This window comes from Macrobrachium rosenbergii, chromosome 23 (genome assembly GCF_040412425.1).
Source record: "Macrobrachium rosenbergii isolate ZJJX-2024 chromosome 23, ASM4041242v1, whole genome shotgun sequence".
In the NCBI taxonomy this organism is placed as follows: domain Eukaryota; kingdom Metazoa; phylum Arthropoda; class Malacostraca; order Decapoda; family Palaemonidae; genus Macrobrachium; species Macrobrachium rosenbergii.
Genome location: NC_089763.1, coordinates 50,930,092 through 50,957,586, shown reverse-complemented (window position 1 = coordinate 50,957,586; position 27,495 = coordinate 50,930,092). Strand labels below are relative to the sequence as shown.

At 34.1% G+C, this 27,495-nt stretch overlaps 1 protein-coding gene across 1 annotated transcript in view; it reads left to right on the top strand.

Annotated features, from left to right (window-relative positions):
• Positions 1 to 27,495, top strand: part of Mcm3 (minichromosome maintenance 3) — a 411,323-nt gene that overhangs the window by 140,535 nt on the left and 243,293 nt on the right. The gene's annotated exons all lie outside the window — the stretch shown is intronic.

The following is a 27,495-nucleotide window of genomic DNA, read 5'->3' as shown; positions in this document are numbered from 1 at the left end:
GCAAATAAGAATGGCTACTGCCCTGTTAGCTGAGCAAGTCAATGGGCACCATTGACTTTGGTAATAATGGAAATCTCTAAGGTGCTAGTGAGGGCAGATCCTTTTGCAGAGCATGCAGGGATACTGCTGATTGACGACCTTTTTCACTGACCCAGTGCAAATGTAATTCTTTGATGTGATTGACCAGTATCTCCACGATGTGTGAATCTGTGTTATGAGGATTAGATGTTAAATAGCCAAGTCCAGTTTGTCGTGCTGCTGTTGTCCATGACATTGCACCAACTCGTCCTCCATCTTATGAAGCCATAGTTGCTTGAATAAGATGTGGATCTCAGAGGGGATTATCTTAAGTATCTTGTACAGGGTCAGTAGGGTTAACTTCTGCATTCATCAAAATTGGAAATTCATAGAGAACCTTTCTTAAAAGAGTCATGGTGTTAAGGGTATCAAAATACTGCTACAATGATATTACAGCTCAAAGGCATGGCTCTATACCACTCGTATATAGCCAGTGGGATTCTGCTCATGATTATGGATGAGCCTAAATTAAAAATTATTAAGAGAAAATATTCTGATTATTAGTGTAGGTGACGAAGTTGTAAGGCCAGGTACAAATAGGGGCACCATGACAGTCCATAAATAGGGAATCTATATGACATAAATAGGGAGAAATGCCAACAGTGAAAGAGTTAGATATAAATTGCAAGGAAAAATTGGTAAAAGTAAGGCAAGGACCATCAACTTTACCACACCCTAGTCAGCCACTCAGTGACACTATTCCTCTTACACTGTTGTAGGTCATGTGTAATTCTATCAAGCCCTGATGTCTTTTTATTTTTAATATCTTGGCTGCCTCCTTAATTCACGAGATCCATTTGGTCTTCAACCTTTTTCTGTTTGTATACTTATATATATGTTAACACAATCGAGAGTAGATCTCATTGCTTACCTTATGCTAAAAAGTCGAGAAGTCCCATCTATTGGTAGCTTCATAGTGACTGAATCAAAAATGATACTGGCAATGCACATCTGTACATACACATACTCATTCTCTCTCTCTCTCTCTCTCTCTCTCTCTCTCTCTCTCTCTCTCTCTCTCTCTCTCTCTCTCTCTCTCTCTCAGGTCTACAGCGAAACAAGCGTTACCCAAAATAATTTATTTGACAAAAATCTAACCTAACTGGATTGCAAGAAACAAGAGATGAAATAAAATGGAATACTAATGTCCACCAAATGATCAAACATATTACAGTCCATCATATTTAACTAGTTATTCTTCCTAAATACTTTTCCCACAATAGATCAAAATAAGTCAAAGTCCAATGTATTCCCAATGAGTATATTTTGACCTCTTCCTCAGCAAAGCGTCTGAAGAAGTCAGACAAGAGTGCATAAAAATAAAAGTATGGGAATTCCTCCCATGTATATTCCCAATGAGTAATTTTGTAATCAACACAGTCGAGACATCCCCCTATTGGTAGCCTTGTAATTGGCTGTGCGGAAAGGACTGCTGATACCACACCAGCACCCACTCACTCTGCATCCTCTCTCTCTCTCTCTCTCTCTCTCTCTCTCTCTCTCTCTCTCTCTCTCTCTCTCTCTCTCTCTCTCTCAGGACTACAGCGAAGGAAGCTTTACCCAAAATAATTTATTTAACAAAATTTAACATAACTAGTTTGCAAGAAATGGATTAAAATGTTTGACAAAATCTGACATAACTCGAGTGCAAGAAATAAGCAATGTATTAAAAGGTTATATTAAAATTCCCCCAAGACCATTTATTCTGTAACTTGCACAGGTCAAAAATAGGTCAAAGTCTAGTATATTCCCACAGAGTACATTCCCGACCTCTTACCCAGCGAAACATCTGAAGAAGACAAGCAAATTCTTCTTCAGTTTTCAAAGCACAAAAAAAAAACACAGATATGGGAATTCCTCCCACGTTATTCAACCATAAATGCTTAAACAAAGTACATATTATAGAAATGGAGAAAACAGCAATGTTCAAAATCTGTACTAGTAAAACACACAACACAAGTCTCTTTTTTACCTTTCAAGACTTTTAAAAAGGTTCAATGTTGGTCTTCTAATGATTCCTTTCTCCCAACCTAATCCCTTCACACTTTGGGACTCTGCCCAAAAGACATGCACAAACGCACATTCCCCATTAGAACCTGGACACTTCCGGCGAACGTACATACAGCGTCACCTCACATCATCCCACGCCTCAAAAATCCTGACGCCATCATTACTTAACAAGGAAATGCGTCAGATGATAGCTAAGCATTCTCCAAGATTTTGGGAAAGTTTTCCTCCCCACTTGTTAATTCAACATCCATTGTGTATTGTAATTCATAACACACTTGTGACCAATAGGCTTTTCACATTTTAACCTCTTCCTCAGCGAAACATCTGAAGAAGTAAAAAAAAAACCTTATTAAGCAAATGCATAAAAATAAATGTATGGGAATTCCCCCCATGTTACTCATAAAGTACACACAATGTAAAAATGGTTAAATTCAAGTGAGATATATGTTAGATGAAAAGAACAATCTACACTTTGGGAAATCTAAAATTTTTCCTACCTCCAAACAGCAATGTTCATAGCGTTAATCAACAGGTCTCGACCACAGTCTTCACTGAAGACTTATAGTAATATTCGGTGTTGATCTTCGAATGACAATTTGTTTGGTAACTAATCCCTTCACACCCTGGGACTCCACCCCAAAAAAATACACATACGAACAAATTAACCAGAACCTGAACATTTCCGGCGAACGCACTCAGAAAGTCTTGTCACTAGGCAGGGATGTCCTCACATCTCAACAATATGTGACGCACCTAACACATATCCAGTTTTCACAATCAGGATGGGCACCAGACAACAACTAAACATCCTCTGAAGGTTCTTCCCAATGTCTTTAGCCACACTTATTAATAAAAATCTACTGTGTATTGTAATTCATAAAATACTTGTGACCTATGAGCTTTTCATATAGAACCTATCGTCCTTAAAATTCTTGCCCACCTCCCTTTTATTTTTATTACATGCTTTCTTCTCTCTTTCACTTTTTTTTTATTGCCCAATCTGCCATTCTGTACACTAGTTCCTGTTATTCAGTCAGGTAAATGGATATCAGATAAACTTGAATACCATTAACCTCAATTTTCCACAAATTGATCAGTCAAAGAAATAATGTTTATGTTTGTACAAAATATTTAATATGGTTGTATTTCATTTTATATTTTGAACATTATTATCTATATTGTTTTGAAATGTCATAGATATTATACAGTGTCTTGCCTGATGATAAATAATTGTAATGATAGGTATTTAGCAAGGAGAAATAATGATGTTTAATATTTATCTGTCAAAAAATTTTATGGTTTTACTTCAAAATCAGAGGAAACTAAAATAAACCCACAAAGGCGTTTGTCATGGAAAACCATGATAGATAAACATTATATTTATTACTGATATTTTTCCACTAATTAACTATTTCTAGTCTACATAATTCCGGATAATTAAAACGATCAAATGTAGATGAAAAAATCCCCACATTCCAAACAGTTCTTTGTTTATTTAATCTCCATCTTTGACAGTTGCTCGCGTGCCTAGTGGTCTTACTATCGCTGTAAATCAATTGGAAGGTGTTAGTCTCTCTCTCTCTCTCTCTCTCTCTCTCTCTCTCTCTCTCTCTCTCTCTCTCTCTGTGTTTTTCTCTGGGTTAAGTGATTAATTCTTGTTCATGGATGTCTTCATTTAACTGCTTAATAAAAATCTAGAAATTAAAGAGATCATGCGGACATCAGGTGAACTGAATTCATTAAGAATAACACATTGAGGCCGAATTTTTTTGCGAATATTTTCAGTCACAGAGGATAAATTTTTAGATCAGTGATCTGTTTCACAAACGTTACGTTACGTTACGCTAACAAATTTTAAGCAAAGCAAAAATGCTGTAATTTTTTTAACGTCATTAATCATTTTCCCCCGAACGTCAACATTATATTAGAACACGATAATTACAAGAGGTTGCCATGTCTTGATAATAAAATTGCAAAAGGGCATATGTCTATGGGAACCATTGTGTATATTTAAAAAGTTAGCTGTGTTTCTTGTGCCAACTTTTCAGCTTTTGTTTCAGTTAAGTCGATTTTAAGAATAATTGCTTTCCAGCAAAATTATTTTTTGAAACTTTCAATAAAGTCTAGATTTTATCGCCCAAAGCTTCTACTGTAAATACCCATTGGGCCGAAATGATATTTTTGGTTCATTACGTTTAAATAACCACGAGAAATGGAGAGTAGAAACTAACGAAATTGTTTTAAACATGCTTTTAGTTTATTGTAAAAGAAGGCTGTTGCGCCGGCTTTGTCCGTCCGCACTTTATTCTGTCCGCTCTTAGATCTTAAAAACTACTGAGGCTAGAGGGCTGCAAATTAGTATGATGGTCATCCACCCTCCAATCATCAAAGATACCAAATTGCAGCCCTCTAGCCTCAGAAGTTTTTATTTTATTTAAGGTTAAAGTTAGCCATAATCGTTCTTCTGGCAACGGTATAGGACAGGCCACCACCGGGTCGTGGTTAAAGTTTCATGGGCCGCGGCTCATACAGCATTATACCGAGACCATCGAATGATAGATCTGTTTTCGGTGGCCTTGATTATACATTGTAGCGGCTGTACAGAAAGCTCTATTGCGCCGAAGAAACTTCGCATTCTTTACTTGTTTTAGTTAGGAACCTAAACGGATTTCGCGTAATCCCGTTACCTTGGGATCCACCTTCAAGCTATTAGGATTCATTCCTTCTTTCAAAGTAGTTCTCATTAGCCTATGCTTTTATAGAGGAGTGGATGCAATTTTGATAAAAAAGAAACGTTCTCAAGCATGAGAACTTCATCCAGGGACAAACCGGCAGTTTCATGTGAGAATTTCGAAATCAATGCATATACGGAAAATAACTCTGCTGGTTTTAGCGTTTAAGCAACGAGTATCTAAACTCAGTAACCTGTTATCATCATCTGGTAGCCCTTCATATCGCTCGGGCCGTTTTATTTCTGATTCTTTTCGGTTATTTTGTGATGTCGCTCAAACCGGCCTAAACACAAGTATTTTTTCGTCATTTTCTTCTCCTTGGTCGCACGTTTCTTTCATATGTTGCTGAGAAATGTCTCCTTAACAGGGTTAATCCTGTTTATTAATATTACTGATTACTTTATTTCTAAATTTTTGTTTGTAAGATTATTTGTTTTATATCTTTTTAAACCCTTAGTTTTCAATGTCGTTTTGTATTTTCGAAATATTGTATTGAAGGGATTCATGGATTTTAATCATCTTTATCTCATTTTCGAACCAAGTTTATTCACATACCGTACTTTTTCACCGGTGAAAGTAGAACGAGTCCCGGAATGTTGGCCAGGCAAGAAAAAAAATGTCTTTTGAACGATACGTTATCCTTTTCTATAAATCTCAGTGATTTGCTGCAGTATTGACGCTCGAAGTATGGCATACCAGCTTGAACCCCTTCCTGACTCTGTGAATCCAAACGTAAAGAAGGAGTAAGGTTCAGCTTACTGGGATTTTTTTTTTTCTGCCGACCTAAGTTTGCTAAGTTTCGCCTTTACCGAAGATCACTTTGCAGCTCTAACTTCATATGAGAGGATAATCACTAAACATAAACTAATATCACTTCTTATCAATTATCCAGAAGAGAAGAGGTTTGGTAAAATTTTACAACTTACCTACGATTCAGTTCGACGTTGAAATGAGTTTTTTCGTAGTTTTTGGTGTACTTCTACGATTTTGACATTTAAAAATATCGCAAATTATATGGCAGTGGTGACAAGGACACTTACTCCCTTGAACAACATGAATTTATGTAAAATTACCCTTACCAGTATCTTTTTCTTTCTTTGTTAAAGCTTACATGTGTAATTACAATATTTCGTTTGCTTTATGGTTTTAATATATTCACATTTTCATTGTACTTTTATATTCTGTGACATACGATGCTTAACTATCAAAGACCCACTTTTTGGTAATCATAGTTATGCAATAAGAAACACAATTACGTGTCAGAAGTTAGTTAAAATCACGATTAACAGTTCCGGTTGGAATGTTTCAATATTCTTTTATTTGACAAATTCAGGTAGCTATTTACTAAATGTATGTTGCTCATTAAAAAAAATACTTATAATCCCCATAGGGGCATAATGTCGTCAGTGCACCTTAAGTGGTGCACCGTAGGTATTACTTAAGGGCCCTAGCTCCACCCACTTTTAAGTCTTTTTTTTCCATTTCTACTGCTTTCTTCAATTTTTTCTGTACAGACTCTCTAACTATTGCATCTTAGTGGAAATATGGGGGGTTTCTCCAAGTTCCACCTTTATATTCATATACTTTCCCTCTTTTATTTTCTGGATCTTTTTATCTTGCTGTTCAATCACCCAAACTCCCTCTTTTCACTGTCTTGAGCGCTGAATGGCCGAAAGAGCTCCAGTGCTTGGTTTGACAGCCTAAATTTCTTAAATCAGTCAAATTAAAACGTTTATAATTTGCACATTATCATTGCCTTTTTTTTTTTTTTTTTACACTCACCCATATAACACTTAGCGCACTTGTATTACTCGTGCTTGTTTTACTGTTAAGACAATTGTTAAGTCTTTAAAGAAACTTTTTCTTAATGCTGCATAAGTTGCCAAACATTTTAAAACCACAATAATGTTTCTGATGTACATGAATGAAAAATATGTATTCAGTTTTCTCCCTCGCTACACCTATCATTTATGTGTAGCAATCCCATAAGCCAGCTGTTAACATTCTTGTGAATTCATTCCCAGTTGAGCAGCGTGTTGTTACTCTAGTCTGTAGAGGGAGCTGCGTATTCGGGCAGACGTAATTACAGAGCGTTTTAGTTTCTGTCATTAACGAATAGTGTGAAATAGAAGTACAAGAGACCCTCTTTATACAAGTAGTATTCGTTATATATTATTACCCTTATCCTACAATAAAAAAAAAAAAACAGTAATGCTTAAATCCTGTGTTATGTCTTTGAAAACAATATATCACAAGGCTTTTTAATAAAATTGATAAAGCCCTGTGATATACATCAGTAAATTCCATTCCGACTAAAAAAAAATTAAGATGAAGACGCGAGAGTTTATGACTATGGCTTCTCGTTTTGACAGTGAAAAGAAAGTGAAAATGACAATACTTTTCTGATATAGGGTTATCATCCGCTGTTCTAACATTGGTTATGTATCGCTCATCTTATTTGTAATGTATTTTTAATTTCTTTCTTTACATGTCATTATTGAGCTCCTAAAATATTATGTTTATTTACGCTTTTTAACCACTCAATAGGCCAAGACGATTTGTTTCTACAGTTTCCATTTCTAAAATGTTGATTTAATCTGTACTAAACTGTGACCTGTAGTCTTCAGACCTTTCTACTGCCTTACAGACCATTTTCAGAGATTCGTCAATTGTTGTAAAAATGGTTGAATCCTCTGCATATCCTAGATGCTTGATATATATTTGATGGTTTGGTAATCAAGATGAGTTATTTTATTTTTAAATTTATAAATATAATACATATTAAAGCATGGATAACGCACAGCCCAATCTAACCAATCTTTTTTCTTAGAGGATTAGATAATTACACTACTGATGCATAAACAGCCATGATTATAAAACCTACAACAGCTTACGAAATAATCTGGGAATCCCAGTCAACGCATAATTCTCCATTTGAAATTTGTATTTACCTGTCAAAACCCTTTGACTAATCAAGGATGAAAAAGCAAAGTTAGAATGTATATCAGATGAATAATGGAACATCTCCCTTGTCATATGATTCGAGTCAATACTCGCTCTTCCATGTACACGGCAGTAATACTCAGGTGAGAGAACCTCGTTCATTACTAACTTCATATGATTTGCTAAAACCTCGGCATAAGATTTATAATCTACTCTAACGGGATATATGGGTCTCTAGTTCTCTGCAAGTTCTAAATCCTTGATCTTTGGATTAAGCTTGAGATGCCTTCATGCTGAGAATGAATGAAATCCTCACTCAGAGCATACCTGAGTACCTGTATAAGGTGAGGTTCCAAAAGTGTCTAAACTCTTTTGTAAAACCTTACAGAAAGACCACCCTTCCTTTGTGACTTTCCAATTCTTAATGATCTAATGGTTGTCCATATTTCCTCTTGCTCTGTTTCCTTCGATACCATATTTACTGCATCTATATCCAATTTATTCTTGCACATTACAGGTAATTTTTCCTAACGAATTTCGCCCACATTGAAAGAGTCATCTGTATAATAGCTATGGAATAATGAAATAATGCTGCCATTGTTTATGAAATCTGGATCATCTTATGTAATTCTGAATATATTTGAATTCATATTCTTCTCTCTTCTTAAAAGATATGCAGATGCCCTCTCACCTACCATACTGTCATTTAGCTTTTCTCGTAGTATAATTCCCTCACAAAGTTCATTTTGTATGTCATTCAGCCTTCTTTAATTAATCTTATTTTTTCATAGTCAAAGTCACTAGAATAGGATTGCTTTATTCCTTCGTGTAGTATATTGGGAAGACATTATTTTTCTTGTGACACTTTAGCTTATTTTCATAAAAAAGCTTTTGCACTCATAAAGAGAAATTGGCGAAGCTTCCTTTTGTAGCCAGAACATGGCACCAACTACAGTGAAATTGTCCTCAGTTTTTCAAACCCAAACTTATTGCATCAAGCATCCAAAACCCTCTACCATTTTTTATATTTTCATATGATACTTTGCTAACAGTTACTGTTGCCAGGAACATGCATAATCAAACCCTAGTGTAATATATTTTGTTTAGTATCTTGGAGAAAAATAACGCAGTGGAAGTCTCCCCCCAGTATTAATATAACAACTTACTTCGAAAGAAATCTTCTCGTTCTTTTTATTTGCTCTTCATGGTGCAAATACATTCAGCAAAGAAACAATTGCACTGACAATCTCTGTAACTCTCATAAATTGCCCAAGTCCATTTTGCAGTACAAAACCTTGATATTGGGTTACTTTCTAATAAGAATCGTAATTTCTTCTTTCAAATTTGTGCAAGTGTTAAAAGCAGTACCTTAATCATTCCATATATATTGTATATCTTTATTATTAATATTGTGCTCATTTGACTGAATTAAGTCCTTATAAGGTTGCTACCGATAGAGCCATTAATTATGAAAAGGTTACAAGCATTTATTCCCTCACCCCAGTTTTTTTTTTTTTCCGTGTCTTTAAAGTTGTCTTTATTTCCATGCGTCTTATTAACGCTTACTCATTGATATGATTATGTTCAAATGATTTTCCACATTTACAAAGAAAACACTTGGCAGTTCCATAGGTGAATAGAGAGTAAAGACACTTGACCCTGATATATTAGAACCGGTAAAATCAAGGATTTTATACCAACAAAATATGAAGGAATCATATGATTGGTTAAGTAACGAAAAACATTTCACAAAACAGTGACGACTGTTTTGTGAAATGTTTTTCTTCAACATCGATTTCATATACGAACTTCAAAATCATTGCATGAGCGACAAATGACTCTTCTGTGTGGATTTTATTGTCTTTTAATTAAGCAACGCGTACTAAACTCAATAGCTATTTATCTTTTGTCTCCTTCCATGTCGCTTGAACCTGTTTATTTCCAAGTCGTTTCAATTATTTGGTTTCCTGAGTCATTCATTTCCTTTATCTGTTGCTGATGGGCTGGTCTTATTAGTGGGTTAATCTCTAATACTACAATTATTTGCTTTCTAATTTTTTAATAAACATTTATGTGCGATAGCGTTTACATCCTTATAAGTTTTGGAGAGTAATTTTGTGTTTTAGAAATGTTCGTGGTTTTGACCACTTTTATGAACCCTTTTACCGAATTTATTCGAACGTTACTCTTTGTCCTCTGTTAGCTTCAAAATGGGATAAGTATCAAAACGCGCAGCAGTAAAGAAGGAAGATATTTTCAGGACTAATTATCCTTTTCCTTTCGTTTCTCAGCGTCTCGTAGGATGAGTGACCTGCCTTTATTTTATATATACAGTATATGTATATATATATATTTTTTTTTATATATATATAAATTAAAAGGCAGTTCATTGTTTCTGAAAATATTTCTTTTCTTTACTGGTGCACGTTTCGTCGCTTATCTCAGTTTGAAACTAAAAGAGGACAGAAAGTAACATAGGAATAAATTCGGTAAAGAGGTACAGTACATGAAAATTATCAAAACCACGAAGCCACGAAAGACAACATTTTGAAAATACCAAATTACACGCCGAAAATTATATGGACGTAAACAATGTCGAAAATAAATTTTCTTAAAAGATTAAAAAGAAACCATAGGAGCATTATTAGACGAAAGAAACTCACTAATGAGACCAACCTATCAGCAACAGGAAAGGAAATTAATGATCCAGGAAACGGAATAAGTGAAAGATTAGTTAATAAATCGTTCAGTCGATAAAATGCTCGCAGAGAAGAGTTATTTGTTGATCGCGTAATGATTTCGAAATGCTAGCTTTATCTTGAAATTAAGTCACATATAATAAATAAAAAGCGTGAAATCATTTAAATTCTAATTTTTTAATAGTATGACGTTGTATACTAAATTCTTTAAGCAAGTACAACAAATTTATGCGTTACCTTAGCAAAGCTGCTGGAGAATGAGCTTGCGCGTCCTCAGTCGCGAGAAGGCTGTGCTGTGACTGCAGCAATAATGAAGTGTTTTCTTTGCTCGCCTTTGCTGGAATTCATTGCGAACAATCTTGGCCTGACGTTATCAGGTTTTTTGTATATATAATTATGGAGCGCTGAACAGCATTCAGTGGGCAATTTGTGTTTTATTTTATTATTATTTTTTTTTTACATATTTTTACGTATTGGGATAAGTCTAATGTTATACCTTTACCACACAAGTTACTAAGTCAGGGGAAACATATCTTGCAGATAACCGTCATGATTGCCTGTGAGGCTGACAGGATTCATTATGAATTAAAAACAAAGGAAACTGGACACAATTGAGTTCCAAGTTCTTGATCTTTTTAAACAATGGCAGACTTCCTTTCCTCTGTAGTACAGCACTATGGGAGATAGGATGTCATCCTAATGCCTTGATGGACATCAGGCCCCATACATATAGCGGCAACAAAAATCAGAGGAAAGAGATATTTGGTAAACGGAAGAAAGATGGATATTGCAAAGCTTGTCAATAGACAAATAAAAAAAGAACGTACATCAATGCTCTGAAATTATTATGATAGAATTGGGAGATTGAATGATACCTTTTTGAAGTAACTGATAGACGGAACATATGGCCGAGTTACAGAACCCCATTCAGAAATGCTCTTCAGAGAAGACAAAGGATACTGAGTGCAAATAACCGAGGATGTCTGTGAGATGAAGATTAACGAAATATCAAGGACTCAAGGATTGGCAGAAGCATGAACTAGTGATGAGGGTGACTGGAGAAGGTCCTGGATCAAGAGAAGGAAAAGACTGTGTGAGAAGAGGACATTGATGAACATTACAAAAAATAGAATAAGAGACATTTCGTGGTCAACAACGGCTGTTAAATTTAGATAAAAGAAAACAATTGGCATAAAGGAGCAAAGCTGTAACCAGGAATTTTACCTAGTAGGTCATCTCAAAAGGCTTAACCCTCTCAATGAGAGAATGCCTTGCTGAAGTCACACTGGTTCAGCATGGCATGTCTTACTCTATGTTTCAGTTGTGTGACAGGCGAAAGGGCTCTAGAACCAGAGGAATCTCTTGTTCCCACGGTTCCAATCTATATGTCTTTCTGTATTCTTTCTCTATCCCTTTATTACTTCACCTCTTTCAGAATTTGTAAGCTTGTTCCCTCCTTGCTGTACAACCTCTCTAACTTTCTCTTTACAATCTTGATCAGCAAGAACAGATACTAATGCTGGGATTAGTGTTATTTTAAAGCAATAATAAGAGCTGTGGCGATCCCAAAAACCACCCAATAATGCTTGATTTGAGAGGTATGAGTATACAGGTCATATTGATATCTCAGGGGTGGGACTATCTGTTAGAATTTGCCCATGGATTCCAGGGTGGTGGTTTCTGGGATTTGATCATTAACATTCTGTCCTGTTTTCCCATTAAGAGTATTAGAATGAGGATGCTTGCATTCACGTAATCCTCTCAGCCCCATCAAGCAGGTTTGGTTTGCGCTTGAGTCACCTATTCCTGTTGGCGCTATCCCTTCGGGATAGAATAGAGAGCGTACTTTAGAGACTCAGTTCTTATTGGTGTCATTAGTGGAGGAATGTATTTCAGGAAAGGCTAGTGGTGTCTTTTTTTTTGGGGGGGGCGGCCCTTCAGACTGTCTTATTTAGTGTTGTTTTGAAAATATTTATATGGAAATTACCCATATGACGCCCCCTCTATCCTTTTAAGTTTGAAGAAATTGGTTGATGAAGAATCAGATTACATTCCTAAATTACAGTATTTAGTGAAGAATTGCCGGTAGCCTTTATTGAAAGAGAATTACCCATTCTAGTGTGGTATGTAACAAACTACAAAGCTGAATATGGTAACAGTCTTGCCAGAGGCGTTTATTCAGAGGAACTGCAACATTTCTCTAATGAAATTTTAGATCTTTGTTCATGTAAAGACCTGCCAGAAGTATTCATCTGAATTTTAAAGTAAGAAAGTACTGGATAAGATCAAAGCAATGCTTCAAGTCCCATGACTATGGTCATTTTACGAGAAAATGGGATAGCAAGAAGTACTTCAAATGCTAAATGGAAATGGATCACCACAGTCACATCTGTTCAGATACATACCATTGTTTTCACTGTGAGGTGGACCACTGTTAGGTCAACTGTGTCTTCAATTTAAATTTCTGGGAGACATAGTTGAAATAGTACACAATGAATATATTAGTTATGATAGAGCAAGGAGGAAGCCTATTGGTGCTAAAAAGCCGTCAGAGTTTTCCTATGCAAAAATTGTTACTAAAATTACAGCTAATAACTTAAAATAATCTTCTCATGATCATCTAATTTTAATAATCTGACTTCTGTGGAAGGATCTAAAACTTCAACAACTTAAGTAATTCCTGCGGCATCTCCCTAAAAATTCAGTCTTACCTGCTCTTGCTGCTTCGTCAGAACGTTCAACAGGTAAGATTGTCCGTAAATGCAGCAATTCTGGCTCCCTGTACAGAACATACACATGCGCCCATGTGACCTAGAAAGCAAAATCAAAAAGCCACTACACCTAAGAATAATAATAAAAAAAAAGAGATGTGTCGTCTCAAGATTCTTCAGAGAAATCAACTTCAAACTCTGAAGCATATCAGACAACACACCAGCTTTCACCAGAGGGAAACAAAATATCTCCTAAAGACAATAGCAGCCAAGAAACAAAAAATGCATACACTTTCTTCAATGCAGGTTTCTCCCCGTAAAAAATTTAGGCCATAAATGAGGCAGACATTTTGCGATGGAACCCCAGAGGTCTTAGATCATGATTTGAGAACTTGAGGTATTGATAAACGATTCCAATCTTAGTATTATACGCATGCAAGAAACAAAATTAGGTAACTATTTCTATGATCCAGAACTAAATTATGCATTCTTTCACGTTATGTCACCCAGTAATAAAAGAAGTAAAGACAGAGCTAGTGTAGTAAAGTGTGAAGTAATGTTTAAATGACATTTATTGTCAGTTCAATATATCTTTCTAGCAGAATTGCAAAATTTAGTTGGTAAGCAATCTCTATCTCAGGTAGCAATAAAATCTCAGTTCTTAGCAAATGATGAAATTCATAGACTTAAGCAAGTTCTACTTACGTGGACCGAAGACCATCGCAGTTGTGCATAATGGTGAGTCCCACATAGCTAAATTATCCACTAATGCTTCATTTTTACAGCCAGATTGACAGCTATATTGAAATCTCTATATGTGAGCAAAACAGATGGCAGAGATTTCATGATTTACCCAGATGTGTTTAGTGCTCTCACAGCCATTAGACAATTTAGCCTTTCCTGGCTTTGATCCCTTTACAAATCAGTGGACTCATGTTGGATGCCAACCCTTATTAGTATCAGAGGTAAAGAAGAAACAGATACAGAAGTCAAGTATGCAACATCGCTGAATAGTTTAGATTAATAAAAGTGGCAAAATAAATGGAGATTTTTCTCTGAGAACTTTAAATATCAGAAAATCCATCCGTCAATCAACTTTTGGCCATCTTGAAGAATTGTTGAGTTGAGGATAGACTAAGTAGACTGGGGATAGGTCATACTCATTTTTTCCCACAAGTTCGAGCTGAAGGGTGACAGACCACCAATTTGATATCTTTGGGATATCCCCCTTACTGTTGAGCAGGAGATTAATGGTGACAATGTTATGATCTTTTTAAAAATGATTTTTATTTGTTATGGCACTTAACTAATTTAACCATTTTTATCATTTACTAGTTTATAAGTAATTAATGTATCAGTTATACCCATTGAATATTCTTTATCATGGTAGTGAATAACCAGGCGGTTCCAGTGTCAGGTCATCAGACCAAACTTCATATATCTTTCAATCGAAAACTTTAAAGACATCTAGGACCGTGTCAAAAGATTATTAAAATCATGTAAGATGATTTGAGTTAGTGTTTGAGAAAATAAAATATGTAAAGTTTCAAATACTTTGGTGATAGTAGAAATTAAAGTAGTAGTACTGCAGTAGGAGTTAAAATTTCGTGGGGTGGACGAAACCAGAACATATTTCTGAGAGGATGCTGGCCAGTTCGTCTGTAAAACCTCTATGACTGTTCATTTTCATGTTGTCTTTTCATCTGAAAGTTTGTGCTATTCATAACACAATGGAGAGTTGTCTCGCTGTAATCATTGGAGATCTGGCCTTTTCCTCATGAAATTATCTCTTCATCTTCAAGAGAAGGGTGAAACAAACAACTGTCATAGTGCAGAGAGCATCCATAGCTCAAACTCAATCATTGGCAATATGATGTCCAAATGTTGGTCTAGTCATGATATCAGCACTTCCATTCTTCATCTAAAATATATATCCATTCTATCAGTGAGAAAATTAAATACCATGTACCAAGGTGGGCCTTTTTGGAGTTCAACGCTTGATTTGCTGGGCAGCAGTTTACAATAGTATGTTTGCACAAAATTAGTTAAAAGTACAAAAACTAGTATAAATCATATCTAGATTGGCGAAAGATTCTGTCATGCAAAGCTATGATATCTAAAGCTGTGTCAGGATGAAACCATTGGCTATCTATAAACTTGCCAAACAGGTAGATAATGGAAGCTTGCTGATCAGTAGGCTATTGAATCCATGTCATTACCATGTTCGGTTGAAGGAAAATCTGTTAAGCCTTTAAGCGTCTTTCAACTTTCTTTCTTTCATTCATTAAATCTTCAACTGAAAACCCTTATGGAGAGTCAACAAGCTATAAACCCAAGACGTTTCCAAAGAGAAATCAGCCTGCAGAGAGAGGCAAGTTATAGGGAAATATGATAAATAAATAAATATGAGGGAATACAGAATAAAACCCGTGAACCTGAATTCAGGCGATGTCAGCAGAAAACAGGAATGAATTTGTTCCTCTCCTAAACATTTGGAGATCAGAATATTCCACAACTGCAGTAGAATATCTATTCCACATTGCAGCTGTAGCCGAGATACAAATTCTAGCAAACTGAGTAGTGTTAAACACGATACTAGAAAACGACACACTGGTTGCAGCAACAGCCTGCTCAGGTGTTGCGAGCAAAAACATCTAGGTCAGGTAAAGAAGAGTGCAGATGATGTCTGTCGTTGCAGTACAGTTTTTGGAACATCTTTATGTAGCTCAGTATATACAAGACTTTCTTGCTACTGATTATCTTGGTATGAAACTTCTGATATCACTGACCCAACAAAATGGTGTGCAGTCTTTGATGAACATTGCTTTTGTTGGCCATATATTTTTACCAAATTACAAAATCTCAAGTTGATACTATGATTCCATGATCAGGCTAATGATGGGTACTTTCTAAACTTCTCTTAATATAATGTAGTCTCACGGCAAGATAAAAGTGATTTGAGTTTTAGTGACTGTAATCTGATTGAATACATAGAGAGACAATGAGAGTGACTGCAGATTAGAAGTTGCTTGAGACCCATTTTGATATATTTAACAAATTTTTCCACTGGTAATGGATATGAAACTTTTACAGACTACGTTACTTTTAGGTCAAGTATTCCTGATGAAAGTTATTGAGTTCATGATCGGCCATGAAAATCGTCAGTATACTCATGTTGACGTAAATATGTTGAAAACTAGTGTTATCAATCGCATTTTGTTGGCTGCTGTTCGGTTTAAAAAGAACATGCATAAATAGGCTGAAATCCATTTATCTTAATGTTTGACTGAAACGTAAATTTACCCTAAAGAATTAAATCCTTATGCAAAAGACGAAGTATTTTGGCAACTGCAACCGTAATTTTCGTTTTGCAAGTGTCCCTCCTACGAAAGTTATCCAGGTGATAGCGTTCCCAGTAACTTGGTTAGTAAGTGGAAAATCGACTTGAAGTCCAATAATATCGCTTTGTTTGATACTGGGCAGTGAAGAGGAATCGGCTTTGGTTTATATATGTATATATGTATTCCCTGAAGCCTTTATAACAGTAAATAAACTTTTCTCTAGAGGAGACTTTTTGTTTTTACTTAAAATTTAAGAAAACCATTCACATAACATTTTATTCTGAATAAATGGCCGACACAGGCATAAATGTCTTCGGAACGCTCCCGAATGAAACGAATTTTACATAAGAAAGGAAAAGTATTCTTGCTAATATACTCGGCAAATAAAAAGAATTTCAAATCGACTTACCACTTTCCAGACATACATGTTCTCTGCTAAAGATAATTCATAACGTAGCACTCGAGAAAAAAAAAATTCAAGCAAAAATCTAGCGTGAAGAGACCATTAACCTTCGGAACATACGGACAGTAATTATCATGATTTAGTGCCTTGTTCGCCAGAGGTCACAGACCCGTAAAATTATCATCCGCTAACTTTCGAGCGAGTGGTTTGGTGTTTTTTTTTTTTTTTTTTTTTTTGCTTTACTAGAAATATCTTTCCCTGCAGACTTTTCTATCCTTACATGCCGTTCTCTTCTGTGAATACTTGTCTAGCAAATTAGTCGTTGGTTTTTTGCTTGTTTCTTCTACAGGTACATACGTCAACCTTAGAAAAATGATAACTACAATGATAACTATGGCCATGTTTGTGCAGATATCAGAGGATGATAAGTACCATAGAGCCAAGGGTTTTTTGTTTAATAAAGACACTACAGTTTGATTGCTATTAATCATTTTCTGTAATCTTTTTTTTTTTTTCGTTTACTCCTTCTTCATCGTCATCACCCTATTTTTAATATTACTCTAAAAGGTAGCGTTTTATTAATTGCTCGTACTTATGGATAAAAAAGGGACAAGCAACAGGCAGACGCTAGTCTAACAGTTTATTAAACTCAGATTATTGGTTCGCCAGTCCCTTCATATATATATATATATATATATATATATATATATATATATATATATATATATATATATATATATATATATATATATATATATATATATATATATATATATATATATATATATATATATATATATATAGAGATAGAGATATAGAGAGAGAGAGAGAGAGAGAGAGAGAGAGAGAGGTTGTTAGTTCTTTGCTTGGAATGATTACGCATTATACCTGATGGCATTTCCGACATGCATGATCTGTCTATTGTTGTCACAGCATATCTCTTTGTTGGGGCAGGGTATGTCTTCATAATGAAGAATCTTGGAACTTTGCATTAACCGGCCGTTTATGAGACTCATCAATACTGGAAAAGGTAGTTTGAAAAGCATGTTTTTCAACCGAGTTAGTTGCTTAGTAGACTGATTCCTTTCTGATCCCGATCCCAGACCATCTTCCGGATGCCGGGGGTATCCCTAAATGCTCGATACATCTTTAGCTTAGATAACGAAGTCATGCTATTTTCAAGCCTAGACTGTTATCAAGTAGCTGTTGATTAACCTTCCAGAGATGGATTACACAACCCTCTACCTCATTTTGTCTCCCAGTAACGTTTCGCTCTTCTCTTATTCTCCTCTAATAAAATACATATAGTAAATGATTAGAGTTTAAATTTCTAGTTCTTCAACCTTTCATGATGTTAGGTTATCTTTCATCAAGATTCCCAAACTATTACTCTCTCTCTCTCTCTCTCTCTCTCTCTCTCTCTCTCTCTCTCTCTCTCTCTCTCTCTCTCTCTCATAAAAACTTAATTAGTGATTTAAACAGAAAAGTAAGGTGTGGTGCAATAAATGGTGTACAGGATACTGTTAAGGTCCCTTGTTTGGTGGGGAATTTAGACCTGGTATTTGTTAAGGGAGCTATTAAAACCCTAAAGCCTGGCAAACAACCAGGGCCAGTTCTTCCCTGCATGTCATCACTCACGGAGGTTATATCCATGGTATTTAATAAGATGTTGAAGGCTGTGTCCTAGAGCACAGTTTCCCTGGTTGCCTTCTGAATTCACTGGCCCTCTGAAGACAACACCACCACAAAAAGACATTTCATCAGTGGTACTTTGAGATCTTATTCCGAAGTATTTCGACTCTTGAAACTATTTGCATGGTCTTTAATGAACTTTTAAAATTAAATGCCATACCTATGAATATTTTTTATCATGTCCTTGAGGAAATAATTTTATTTTGGACTATGAAACACCATATTTGTAACACAAATAGAGCTGTGCCACCAGATATGTGTAAGTAGCAAGGGGATCTCCTGTTTGTTCCTTTTTGTGAAGAAGGAGTATCTTCTATGATCCATAAACTTATGGAAATGTTATATTCATCACCATTAGGATCGATCAGATCTTCAGAATCATCGGCCTATTTTCCATAAAAACCTGGTCAGTGGTTTCAAAATGGAGGTTACTAGAGGTAAATTTATCATTTCCTCAATCTGTTTCTATTAAAAAGTATAACCAAATCGTAACTGTGGTGTACTGCAAACTAACTATTATACATTGAATGCTGAAGAGAGCCCTGAGGCTGCAAGTGATATGTGGTGTCCAGTGATAAACAGAGGCAGTTAACCCTTTGCGGTACGCAGAGACTTGCCTGTAAGCAAAGACACCAAAAATGAGTATTATGAATGATTGATAGAATGCTTATTTTCCATTCAAAAATCTCTAATTAGCATAGATATACATGTATTATGTATCAAATACAGCATGTTTTACTATGAATATGTCATGCACGTCACCATATATGGTAAAGTAATTTACTTGACGTATGAACATTAATCTAAATGGGCATTCAAATATATATATATATATATATATATATATATATATATATATATATATATATATATATATATATATATATATATATATATATATATATATATATATATATATATATATATATACTTATCTGAATGCCATTTAGATTAATGTTCATACGTCAAATAAATTAATATATATATATATATATATATATATATATATATATATATATATATATATATATATATATATATATATATATATATATATATATAAGGCTAGCATCAAGGATAAAAGTAGTAGGGCAAGTTTATGATGATGTTCTGTCAAATAAATTTAGTGATTATTCCACAAAATCTACGTTGTCCAAAATAGCATTGTTGTATTTCCTTGTAGGAAGACGGATTAGCCCAACTACTTTCGCGTGTGGGTTCGAAATTCACACGGAAAGCAGATATTTATTTACTCTCCGGTTTTAATGCTTTCAGTGGAAACGTTTCCCAAAACTTGATATGAGGAAAGTAAGAAGTTAAGCGGTCATTGCGGCTTACGACAGCGTTTGCTGTAACTGTCCCGGTATTATCCCGTTACTTAACCGTGGATTGGTTCTCTTCGTCTTATTACAGATTTTTAAGTTTTGCAAGTAAGACTGAGAGGATTTTCTATCAAGTCTTCAATGGTTTCCAGAAAGAAGGGCTGAAAGGGCATCAACTTAGCACAGCCAATATAACGAGGGACTTTGGTAGATTGTTAAAATCCAGTTACATTCGAACCTTTCAATCAAGGGCATTGAAAATAAGAAACTTATGATTGGATCGAGCAAAATAATAAAAAATAATTTTGTGACTCACAGTCAGCTGTCATTAATTTTTCGGCAATTTCTACAAACTTCTATTACACACAACGAACGAACTTGATTATTCATATATTGTTATTATTAGTTTTCTTGCTCTGCATTTTATGATTCGGTTGTGGAGCCACTTTTTTAGCCAATAAATTTATTTTGCTATGACTACGATTGTCATAGTCAGTAATAGATCACTCATGCGCCCGCCACCGCATTCCTTGGCAAGTGAAGGGTGGTCACAGGCATTAATCATAATTGTTGATTAGATTCTTCTTACCAAATCAATTTTAATTATTACCACTCTTTCTTTCTAAGAATTCTGTCTTAGGGTGCAAAAAAAAAAAAAGCCTTGAAATAGCTTGGTAAGTGAGTTACTGGTTGGCTAAAGAAAAAAGGAAGGGTAATTGTAATGTTGCCGAAATTATTTAGGTATACAGATATCTTTTCTAAAGCCATAGTTGGTATCTATTCTTGTATGCCATTATCCATTTATAAAGTTTACTTGACAGTAAACATTAGTTTGGTAAAAAATTATCATGGTCATACTGTTGATAAATAATGTTCTTCTGCGCATTTTAAAAACATTTATGAACAGCTATTTTCCCTTAAGGTACCCTAGCCAAGGGACAGAAAAGGCCGGTCACAGAATATGTCACATTTCTCCCGTCATTGCGCCGTGAAGCCAACAGGCACGTAGTACAGGAATCATAATTCATTAAGCTAATGATATATATTATTATGTATATATATACATATATATTACTGTATATCCAATATACATTAATATAAGATGAATCATTAAGATTTTAGCTATAGGTGTAAAACCATAGAGGTAAAAAGATTAAATTATACCACCTGAGTGGTTACCTTTCAATTTTTTCTCTCCACTGCTTCATTGATTTCTTTGTGTATTTCATGAATGAATTATATGCGCACGTAGAACATATATTATTTTTTATCCCTTATGTTTTCAGATGTGTCCCAGTATTCTGTTAAATCTGGTTTTTCTTTTATGGCAGCACACTTTATTGACTGATAATCTTACTTCACCAGTCATACACATTGTAAAACTTAGTATGGGTATGCGTATACTGCTTTGAAACTCATGAACAACAAATAGCGATGCAAACTTCATTTACAAGAGCAACTATAATCATAAGGCATAACATCCATGTCTTACAGCATTAAAGAAAGTTTATATTTCCTTGTCGCACATTTTTGTCTTATTTTATTCATATCATGCTCATGGTAATTAGATATACAGTAGATGGATGGATCCCTCTTACACAGACCAGCTTCATACAACTGGTTTTTTTATTGTGAGCGAGCAGCTTATACACTTTTGTGGCAAAAGGTTGTATCTTCATGATGAGACATGTTCATAAGTCGTCTAAAATCCTCTATCGATGTTTTTGTTTTTTCTTTTAGAGATCTGCAATGATCAAAAACATAAGAAAAATCATTTGTTCATTCTTTACAAGTACCTCCTGACAAAAATCATAATTTTTATAGAGATCCGAACAATTGTTTGGCTGGTTTTTCTTTTAATATAATGGCAAACTTTAAACACGCATGCACTTATTACACTGCGCCACTCAAGTAGGTTGAGTTGGGTTCTTATGGGCAATTTACATAAGAAGGTAATTGATGCTTGTGAATATTCCAGCACTACCTGCGCTTTGAGCCGACCTGTTGTTTATAGACCTTGTAAAAACTACCGCAATGAAAAAAATACGAGCGCTATGATAATAAAGCAAAACTCACTTGAAAAAATTGCAAGCATGAAAATGTAAATTGACATACTGGCAGTTTGAACTATGGCGTTGTTATTATTATTGTGCGTCAGGAATGCTTTCCTATTTAGAAGTGGAAGCTGCTGATGACGTGGAAATTTTTTGAATGGGATATGTTACTGATTAAATCAGAGAATGAATTTAGCGGAGAATGATGTCTTGGAACCAAATCTGTTATTAATATATGCTTAGATGAAATAGATTTAATATTTAGTTGACATGCAAATCCTTTGATTGATATTCGTTCAATACTGCCATTTAGAGAAATGTACCGATGGAAATTCAATGGCATAGGGCTCTTATTTGACCCGACACGATTTATAACAGGTCTCAGTATCAACGATAAATATATCAACGACTATTTATCGTTGATAAATATATCAACGATAAATAGTCGTTGATATCGAGAAAAAGTCGTTTATTCATAGAACTACGAATCAGAAGTTTGTAATGTTGTTCGTACAGTTCATTTTTATTTATTGCCGTTAAAATTTATATTAACACAACGCACCTAGAAGTAATTTTGTTTTGCTTGGTTAAGGGAAGGTTGCAATGACTGTATATCATTATGAAAAAGGTTGTTACTATTCGTTATGACGCGTTCCTTCATTTTAGTTATTTCCATTAACATTTGCCCTTGACTATGTTACTCTTCTTTCTGTTTTTCTTCTACTTTTACCCGTCTGTAGAAGCTTGCTTAGCAATCCGGTGGCCTTGGTGACGTGTTCTGTTAAAAATGACAAGAAGAAGAAGAAGGAAGAAATGGTGAATGGGATTCGAAATCAAGTTATATGATATCTTATAAAGAAAATCAGAAAAGAAAATTATTTCCTTTCCCTTTCTAAACGGATATCCAATAGGAATCTCCTTTATGCACGATTTTTTACAGTAGCCCTGTAGACTGAATAGTCTGCGTGGTGAAAGTGGCTCATATTTTCTCAGGCAAAATGAAATAATGTGTGAGAAACCAAATGTCAGTCATTGCATAACAATTGATTCTGTGCAGCTGGCAAGCTCGAACTCGTGTATAGTCACCATTAACTAGATCACACAAATTTTGTTGACTTTTATAAACAAGAAAACTGCAACTGCCATCAGAAGCGAGAGGGTTTTACACGAAACATTTAAGATTCAAAGAGACGTAGGATGGGAATGTAATAAAATCAAGCCGTTATTCTTGGAGTCAGTATAAAAGCAGCCTTAAAGCAGATCAACGAATCTGGCTCCCCTTCTTCACACTTCATCATAATGATTGGCCTCATTTTTACCTGCAACAGCATGAGTATGTGGTAAAACATTTCATTGACTTGGAACGACATAGATATGATCTAGAATATTTTCTTGTAAATATAGAAAGGAGTATCTATCCTTTGTATATTATATGTTATAGAATGAGAGCACTTTACTAGCAAGTGAGACACTAAATTGAAAAACTTTACAGAAGGTTATTACTTGAAGAAAAGGAATCATTATGTGTATATATATTGTTACGTGTGGGCTTTGGCTAATGAGTTTTTTAATTTAATTATTGTAATTTATGTAGCCCTGCTCCGCCAAAGACACACATAAACTAAAAGTTACCCCCAAAAGACAGACAATTACTTAATTGGATTAGGTCGCCAGTTGGAACTACGTAGTGAATAAATAAGATTATAGAATACTTCTACTGATAGAGTAGCCAAACATCTAGTTCCCCTCCTTGATCCTTTAATCAGTGACACCTACACTCTTAGTAACTCCTTTAATTTTAAGAACGAGATTCTTAAACAAGACTCGGACCATTGTATTGTCAGCTGTGATGTCGAGTCATTATTTACCGATATCCCTGCAAAGGAAACCCTTAGTATTATTTTATACAAATTATTTCTTTACGAAGACTCTATTTCATAATTTTAATAAATCTGATTTTAAACAACTTGCTTTGGCCATACAGGATAAAGTATTTGTTTTTTACAGTACATCAGTTGGACAGGTGGAGGGAATGGCGATGGGCAGTCCACTGGGCCCCACACACATCATCATCTTTTTACACTCTGACAGAGTCATTTTTGGATTCGTTCTTTTTAGACATGAATTTCATTCTCATCTGTTTCTTGTTTTTGTTGATGCCCAGCACTCCAATATTAAGTTCACCATGGAGAAGGAAATCTAAAAACCCCTTTCTATTCTGGCTCTATGTATTGCGAGGGACTCGGAAGGCTGTTTTTGCACTCCTCCACAGGGCCTTTATTGCGACTTCATCTTTTTACCGGGAAATTGCAATCCTGACAGGTTTTTTTTAAAGAAAAATATTATTATTGAGTACTGAGGAATTGTTCTTTGTGAATTTTAAGGAGCCACTAGTCGTTTATAAAGTTCTCTAACTAGAAATGTATGCAAAATTTCCTTTCCTTGCTAATGATGATTTCTGTACACATCGAAATCCATGGTTTCATTAACCATGGATTTCAATTTGTAAATCTCAAAATTACTAGAAAGCAACAAATACTCGGATCTTTTTTTCAGGTCTAAGGATAGACTGTGCCCAACTCTATTATTTATGGTTATTTATTTATACTTTTCCCAGTGTGAGCTGTTTGAAAGTCTGGAGTCTATTTTCATAAAAACACTCATTCCATCATTGAATATCCAGAAGTCTTCCACAACTCTGTATTGCTCAAGTGTCTAGATGTTTTGCTTACTTCGTGCCTATTTTGCTTTTTTATGTTTAGTACCTTTTAGGCTTGTATTGGGTAGGTCTACTTCTTAAGGGTTTAATTAACACTCTTATATATGTGATTGTAAATTTATAATGTTGCGTTCTTCTTTATAATTACTTTATATTGTCACTGTATCCGTGATATTGCAATGGATGTTGCGAAATGCCGTAGGCTACACTGAATTATGTCAAGTGTTCATGAATCTTTCCTTCCACCCGTGATGTCCATATATAATATAATATAATATAATATAATATAATATAATATAATATATATATATATATATATATATATATATATATATATATATATATATATATATATATATATATATTATATATATGTGAAGTGATCAAGTACCTGGTTATTACACAATTAATAAGACCAAAAGTTACCTCACTTCAGCCAGACACTTGAAACCTCATAACAAAAATATTAAGACCGAATACTCTAAAGGTACAGTGATCCCTTAAAACTTGCTTATCACTTGAAAAATCAATGTAACTTTATCAAGTTATGGGTGAGGTAACAACTAATAGGCTATAAACAGGCAAGTGGAAAATGGGCATCACTACATCAAACACTATAACGGTTTCCCTGGTTCTATTTCACTTTGATAAAGGAGAACTAGACAGATATATCACTTACCTTGTATACATTCATTAATTTCTCTAATCACTGGTGGTCAAAATGAAACACTGTGCTTTTAAAACTTTAAACAGACAAATTTATTTCTAAGTTCAAAAGTTATAGCAGAGTTCACAATCTCAAAAAGATTTGCTATTACTTGACAATGGTGTAAGATTTAAGTATTTATTAATCAAGATTAATTCACAAAACTTTAATTTATCAAGAAAGCAATTTGGTTAAGTAAAATTCGAACCATTAACTCTCACTTAAGTTTTAAATATAAGTCTGAACATCTGCAACTAGCCTAAGTGTTCACTAAGACATTAATAAATGGGAGTCAATACAGGTATTCACTGAAATCTCAATAATAAGTATGCACTAACAAAATGCTAAGTAATCACCAACACAAACTTTGGAAAACACTGTGTAATGATAAAATTGGAGCAATATGATAACACAGACATATAAGAATGAAATATGCAAAAATGGAAGTATACCAACGGCAATTTCACTAAGACAAAAATTTTTAAAAATTATATCAATCTTTCAAAAGATTACCTTCACTTTGAAAAAAAAAAAAGAGCTAAACTCACATCTTTCAAGAACTTACTCAAAGATAACACTACCAAGTCACAATTATTTGCACTTAGTAAAATATAGTTAGCAGCAAGACACATTAGAACTCACTATAAGAGATATTACCCACCTCTTATCAAAAAATAATCTCTATTATAATAACAGTACAAAACATAGCAAGTAAGAATCTTACCTTCTCCAACAGAAAATAGTAAAACACATTTTCACAATCCTTGCACAATATAAACACCTTAGATCATTCTTACAAAATGTATACACTTCGTGGGTGAATTTGACAAAACTTATGCTTTTGTGGAAGGAGGATAACCAGCTTTATATATATATATATATATATATATATATATATATATATATATATATATATAGATATATATATATATATATATATATATATATATATATATATATATATATATATATATATATATATACCCTTTAGACACAATATTGTACCAGAGATAGAGAGAGGGAGACAACTGCTATCTTTGAATTCCCTAGGCAACTACTGGGTCTCTCTGATTTCCCTATATATATATATATATATATATATATATATATATATATATATATATATATATATATATATATATATATATATATATATATATATATATATATATATATATATATATATATATATATATATATATATATATATATATATATATATATATATATATATATATATATATATATATATATATATATATATGTATATATATATATATATATATATATATATATATATATATATATATATATATATATATATATATATATATATATATATATATATATATATATATATATATATATATATATATATATGGTGGGTCCTAAAGGGTTACTAACTAGTCCCTTCAGTCGTTGAATAAAGGATTTCTCCTTCCACCTCTCAGTATACATGATACATAAAGTATACACACATTATACATACAGGTATACATGTACAGTATACATACAAGACTGGAGCTTCAAGCGCCTTATCTCAAGACTGACATTTCCTGTCCTGGGTTATGCAGCTGGGTAAATAGAAAAAGTATTTTGAGACCAAACTGGCTCAGCTGTCAGCATGTTAACTTCATCTCTCTCACTTCCTCATTCTTTTCTACTCAGATTATGAAAACATAATAGGCATAGACAAAGTTAATGACTATGGAATAGACACACATGATAAACATATAATAAAGCATTCTGGCCGAGGCCTGTCAACTCATCAAGATAAGCAAAGTGGCCCTTGCCTTTCTGCCTTCACGCCAAACACCTGTGTCAGTACAGGATGTGGCGATCTGATAATGGTTCAAAAATATCTCTCTCTACAGCACTTAAACTTTAACTTCCACGAACACAGTGTGTTACAAACATGAATGATTATACATTACAAAGTCACTTCAAAACATAAAATAGCTGAAAATTATACCAAAATCCAGAACACAAGAGTCATCTGTAAGAAATAAAGACATCTCAAAATCATAGACATCAAATCAAAACATACACGCAATCCCACATTATAAAAATATATATATATATATA